This window comes from Lactuca saligna, chromosome 2 (genome assembly GCF_052625555.1).
Source record: "Lactuca saligna cultivar CGN05327 chromosome 2, ASM5262555v1, whole genome shotgun sequence".
Taxonomy (NCBI): domain Eukaryota; kingdom Viridiplantae; phylum Streptophyta; class Magnoliopsida; order Asterales; family Asteraceae; genus Lactuca; species Lactuca saligna.
Window position 1 is genome coordinate 133,264,316 of NC_136418.1, and position 6,822 is coordinate 133,271,137.

General features: G+C 39.9%; 1 pseudogene; it reads left to right on the forward strand.

Moving 5' to 3' along the window:
• The first annotated feature begins 3,995 nt into the window (after positions 1-3,995).
• LOC145030102 (L-type lectin-domain containing receptor kinase IX.1 pseudogene) lies at positions 3,996-6,066 on the forward strand (annotated as a pseudogene).
• Positions 6,067-6,822: the final 756 nt, after the last annotated feature.

Sequence of the window (6,822 nt, forward strand, 5' to 3'; positions counted from 1 at the left end):
GGACATCATTACGGTGATTGGCCCAAACTTGGGCCTTCAACTGAATATCAAGAAAACCGAGCTCTTTTGGCTCTCATACGACGGTAGGAAGCTACTTGAGGGGCTATTCCCGGCTGACATCGGGAGGCCACATTTGGGGGTGAAACTTCTTGGGGGAGCTGTTAGTAAAGATGCTAGTTTCGTTAGCAGCTTAGCCATAAAGAGAGCCGAAGACGTTGTGAATTTGATGCGCCTTCTTCCTCAATTGTCTGACCCTCAGAGTGAGCTCCTTCTGCTTCGGTCTTGTATGGGTATTGTTAAGCTTTTCTTTGGGCTGAGGACGTGTCAACCCGTTCACATGGAAGAGGAGGCAATATCACCTACTAAAAAAAGGGGCAGGCCCGCACGCCTTATTTGAGACTACTAAGGCAGGCGGTGAACTCATTCTTTGATAATGGGTTGTGCGGGGCCATTGAGGACATTGTGGTTTGTGGTGGCCCTTTCTTTGCTGACATACAATGGTGAATTGCTTCCTTACTCATCAGGTTTTGTGGTTTGGGTTTATACTCGGTAGTAGAGGCTACTTCATATGCTTTTGTTGCCTCAAGGGCATAAACTTGGGTATTGCAAGACTACATCTTATGGGATAGCGGCATATATGGTATGGATTCTGATTATGATGGTACCTTGGCTTATATTCGTAACAAGCTTCCAGACTCTGACCTTAGCATTTTTACTACTAAAGACACCCCCCCCCCCTAAATCCCAGAGTACGCTGGCGAGTGCCCTTTTTCGTAAAATTGTCCAAGATATGGAAGTTCATCTCAGCATGACGGCCCATCAGAAAGTGGTTTTCCAGTGCTTACGTGCACCACATGCCCACGATTTTCTTCTTGCTATCCCTATATATGGGATTGGCCAACATATGTCTCCTATGGAGTATCGTACTATCCTCAAATATCGACTCATGATTCCAATATTCCCAGTTGACGAGATATGTCTGGTGTGTCGTAAGGCATGTTTGGACTCCTTTGGAGACCATGCAGTTCACTGTAAAGAACTCCCGAGGTTCAAATACAAGCACGATATGGTCAGAGATGTTTTATTCAATATATTTAAGTGTGCAGGAGTTTCCGCTAAGAAAGAGGCACCTGTGAATTTCTTGACTGACCCGACAGAAGGAAGGTCAACCCTTAGACCGGCTGACATTTTGATTTTTGGATGGGTCGGAGGGAAACATGCATGTGTGGACCTTACAGGGGTATCCCCTCTCGTGGGCTTGAGGGCGGGGGGTTTCACGGCAGGACTAGCTGCTTTAAAAGCTGCTACATGCAAAGTCACCAAACATGAGAAATCGTGCATGGAAAATCAACACGTGTTCATACCATTTTCATTTGATACGTTTGGTTTCCTCGCACCGGATGCGGTAGGGCTTCTTAATAGAGTACAACGGATCATGCATTGCAATGGTATATCCCCTAGTTCTATGAATGTAGTCTTTAAAAGATTGAGATTTGCTATACAAAAGGCTTAGCGACGCAGCTTGTTGCCCGTTTGTCATCTCACTTGTTGTACGATGATAATTAAATTTATAATTCTATAGCCAAACGATAACATATATGAAAATAAAAACTACATGTTTATTCAAAAAAAAAAAAATTCAACTTTGGTTGATTGAATTTTGTTCGGCATTTAATCGAACACATGGTATGCATTTTAGCAAACAATACATTTAGATGATTAAACATAAAAGAAATCAAGGTGCATCATTATGTGCATCAGGGGGTAAAAAACAATGGTTCTACATACATGCTAGTGAAGATAACTTAAAGGAGAAAAACCACAGCAGGGAAAAAACACACAAAGAAGAAAAAACAATTGAATGTGAGACTTATACGTGCAGACTGAAAACGATTGAAGGTTATGAGTCGACGACCTGAAATTAATTGAAAGGAGTAGGTGGCGACGAACCCCACTGAAGGTGAGATCATACCTAAAGTTCGAACACTGAAGGTGTAATTAGGTATCCTCGATATCGTTTGGGGTGAGGCAAAACTCTGATTCAATTTCGTTGGCAACAAAGAGGAACTTTAAATGGCAAGACTCAAATTTATGCTTGGAGGGAAATGAATTTTCATGGTGATAGAAATTTTCCGATGGAAGCCTAGAAGAATCAGTTCATCGGGGTATATCATATATGCCTAATTTTTTGCAAACTCTGAACATTACACATTTAGGAATAATATAAAACTAATTATTTCTTTTGTGGCATAGGAAAAGTGTCATTAAAAACATAAATAAGTAGCACAAAAATTAAATGTCACTAAAAGTGTATGCCACCGAATAACATTTTGTTTGTAGTGTCCCCTTATCACGAACAAATCGATCAAGAACTATGCAATCCCTTTGACTTGTTTTCCTTCTGATTTCAACCGATCAACATCCTATTATCTCTTTTCACCACCCTGACCTCTTTAATCAAGCTTGTTCCGAGAGCACTTTTCCACCGAACAACAAGATAAGGTCACGATCACTTTTATCGTCTTTGTCACCCGCAAAACGAACCGAATCAAAGTCACCCGCTATGACGTCTTCCCGTCCGTTTATTCTGTGCCTCCGGTTAATCTCTCTCTACCTTAGAACAAGCCCAATCAAAAAAAATTGGGTCTGTTGTTGAGATGATTCAACTCGCGCTCAAAACAATCCACATCCCTTAAGCCGAACCTGGTTCCCGTTGCTTGTGCCCCGCAAAAAATGGCTAGATTTTTCTTGAAACCGACTCTCAAACCGGTACCGTCCTATGCCTTCACAAGCCCTAGGCTCAGATACCAAGTGTGATGTATTAAATTGGTAATACCTTGATGCCCAAGACCAAACAAAAGATTTTATTGCTATATATCTCTATCTAAAGTAACGAATACATGTCCGTATTTATACTAATGAAAGCAGTAACCTAAACCAATATGTAATACTTGTTAAAAAAACGAATACATGTCCGTATTTATACTAATGAAAGCAGTAACCTAAACCAATATGTAATACTTGTTAAAAAAGCAGACAACTTCCTAAAAAGGTTTTTCCCAAAATACCCCTGCATTCATATTTCCGATTAACCCAACACCAAACCTATGGGTGTTGTAGTTTGTTTAACACACTTTCTAGAACTCTAAATAAAGCCATTAGATGTCATTTTTTTGTTCATTTGATCAAGTCATATACACTCGTTCCCTTTTGGGGATTTCAGCCCAATTGTAACCACTTCACATCATCAATTTTACAAAATCAATATTGTTCCTATGTGGTCTTTCGGTTGGTTTCCACTCAAATCTTCTTCTGTTGTTCGTATATTTGATTGTTTGAGTTCCAAGCATCAATAGCCTGAAACATTTTTCATGAATGCTGCCGTTCTAAAAAAGATATATGTCTTGAATGCTAACTCCAACATTTATATATAATGGTTGTTTTGGCTATGACGTCGAAGTCGTATAGGTTTATGCATGCGTTTGTTAAAGTTAATGTGTGTGTATGAGACTACTAGCTATATAGCTAGCATTGCAAATGGAGATGCGAGAGGAGTGGCTCTTTCTAAATGGATTAATGGAATATCTTAGACGGCAACCGGCCGGCCTCTTCTATTTAAAAAAAATATCTTTGGTCTTTACACCAAACAACATCAAATGTTGTCTCGTTCTTTATGTAGAACAAAAAGAATAATAAACAAAACCAAAATGATTACGATACCAGTGGCTTAGGAATGACCACAAATACGAAGAAGGCAATGCAATTGCCGCCCATCTATAATCTCTTACTTTTCAACAGTCAAGATTCTTTTATGAATAATGATCAGACGGCTACTAAGGTACCAGTCAACATAAGCCTTGGTAAGAGTTGACCAGGTTCCAACAGCAACTGGACAAATAAAAGGAACAACATAGTTTTGAACAACAGTTTATCCTTTCCTCAAACCTCTTCTATGTACGTTCCATTTCAATCAGGAAACTCCCTGTTGTTCAATCATGTTTCACCAAATTCAAAATGATCGAGCTTCGAATTCCCTGTTTCATCTGTTGATCTTATTGTTGTTTCTTATGACCAACGTGAGCTCAGTTTCATTCAATTTTACAAGCTTTCAACCCAACAACCAGATGATTGTATACCAAGGGGATGCGTTTGCATCGAGTGGGATTCAAGTGACCAAGAATCAGCGTGACCAGTCGCTCAAGAACAGCGTTGGGAGAGCTTTGTACGGGGATCCTGTTCAAATATGGGACAAGAAGACCCGAAAGCTAACGGATTTCATAACCCATTTCTCCTTCTCGATGAATGCACTTAATTCTTCTGAATATGGTGATGGGTTATCTTTCATGCTCATGCCATTTGAACCAGAGATTCCTCAGGGTTCATTTGGTGGGTATCTTGGCCTATTCAGTCCGGCTTCTGCTTTCAACTCGTCCAACAACTCCGTAGTTGCAGTTGAGTTTGATTCGTTTAAGAATCCATGGGATCCTAGTGACAACCATGTGGGAATCAATGTCAACTCAATTATCTCCGTGGCTAATCTTTCATGGGATAGTAGCATCAAGGATGGAAAGGTGGCAAATGCATGGGTGAGTTATAATTCTAGTACATATAACCTAAGTGTCTTTCTATCATATGAAGACAACCCAATATTTGGTGGGAACTGTAGCCTTTGGTATGTTGTTGATCTAAGGGAAGTTCTACCCGAATCCGTTCGTATTGGGTTTTCGGCTGCAACTGGGGACTGGATTGAAACACACACCGTTTACTCTTGGTCGTTTAGTTCTGATTTGGATAAAACTCAAGTGAAAAAGAGCATGCGCATATGGTTGACTACTGGTTTAGCCATGGGTTCAGGTGCCTTGAGCCTTGTGGTTGGGTTCTTCTGGTTCTTTTGCTGGAAGAAGCGATCCATATTGAGAAAAAAAGAAGATGTCTCTATACAATATGACTTCGGAAACAACATGGGACCAAAGCAATACTCATTTCGCGAACTTAGTAAGGCAACTGATGGGTTCTCAGAAGAACGGAAGCTTGGTGAAGGTGGTTTTGGAGGTGTTTACAAGGGCGTACTATTGAGTGGTGTAAATTCACTAGTTGCAGTCAAGCGGGTAGCAAGTGGATCAAAGCAAGGGAAGAAAGAGTATGTATCTGAAGTAAAGATCATTAGTCGATTAAGGCACAGGAACTTGGTGCAACTCATAGGCTGGTGCCACGAACAAGGTGATTTCCTTCTTGTTTACGAGTTTATGCCTAATGGAAGCCTTGATTCCCATCTGTTCTACTCAAAATCGATGCTTAGTGCGTCCATCAGATACAAAATAGCCATGGGAGTTGCTTCTGCCTTGCTTTATCTCCATGAAGAATGGGAACAATGTGTGGTGCATAGGGATATCAAGTCCAGTAATATAATGCTAGATTCAAGTTACAATGCAAAGTTAGGAGACTTCGGACTTGCACGATTCGTGGATCATGATCTTGGCTCTCAGACCACCGTTATAGCCGGAACAATGGGTTATTTGGCCCCGGAATGTCTGATGACAGGCAAAGCAAGTAGAGAGTCCGATGTGTATAGCTTCGGGGTTGTTGCGTTAGAAATCGCGTGTGGAAGAAAACCCATTGACACGAAGGTTGAACCTAGTAAACAAAGGTTGGTAGAATGGATTTGGAGTCTTTATGGTGAAGGGAAACTGTTCGAAGGCGTAGACGAGAGGTTAAATGGTGAATTTGACCAGAGAGAATTGGAGTGCTTGATGGTGGTTGGTTTGTGGTGTAGTCATCCTGATAGTAGCAGTCGGCCGTCGATAAAACAAGCCATAAGCGTGTTAAATTTTGAAGCTCGTTTGCCTAGCCTGCCGGCTAAACATCCGGTGCCTGTCTACTATGCACCTCCGATGAGTATGTGTAGGTTCACGTATACGTCTTCAGTTGGTCTCAGCTCCACTGTGTCGGAGAGGAAAGAGTCCGTGAGCAGTTGTGGCTCAGGAGGTTCCTCAAAAGCGCTCTTGGAAATGGGCAAGAGTGGTTTGTAGGTTGTCCCATCGACATGCTCATGTCGTAAGATATAGTTTCATGAACAGTTTTTTTTTTTTTTTTTTTTTTTTTTTTTTGATATTAATCCATGATCTAGCTTACATTGATGGAGTATTATGTATATGTTATCAGCATGAGTTACTTTACACCGAAAATGAGATATAAGCCCAACCAATAAACTTTTAAGAAAAATCTGTTTATTTATTAAAAAAAAAAAAACCCCAATGACAAAAGATTAAGTACGTTGAGTTTTCTTGAACATACAAGACATAATTGAGATTTTTAAACGGTTTGAAAATTTCCTTATACTTATAAATCTTTTTCCTTTTGTTTATATGTAAATTTTGGATGACTTTGAATATATCCTTTTTATTTTATTACTCTTTAATATGTGTTTAAGAACTACAACACATGTTGATTCTTCCCTCAAAGGAAGCATCAAGAAATTAATTACAGAGTCATTATAGCATAATATGGAAACTCTTTCAGTAATTTGATTTACCAAAACTGAATATTGGCTCTGAATTATTCATTGATAATTGAAAAGCCTCGGGGGCTATATAAGAACATCGGCGCCAGAGAACTTGAGGACATCACTTCCTTTAATGTGACTAATATACCAAACAAAATCAAGAAATTGTTGGTGATTTTAGTGTCACCGTGTCATTTTATATAACTGGAACTAACATGTGAGCTAAGGGGTTTCTTAATTTGTATTCTAATATATATACGCGTTGGTGTGGAGTGCACGCATGTATAAGATAGAATTAGAAACCGGTTCGACGATTAGTC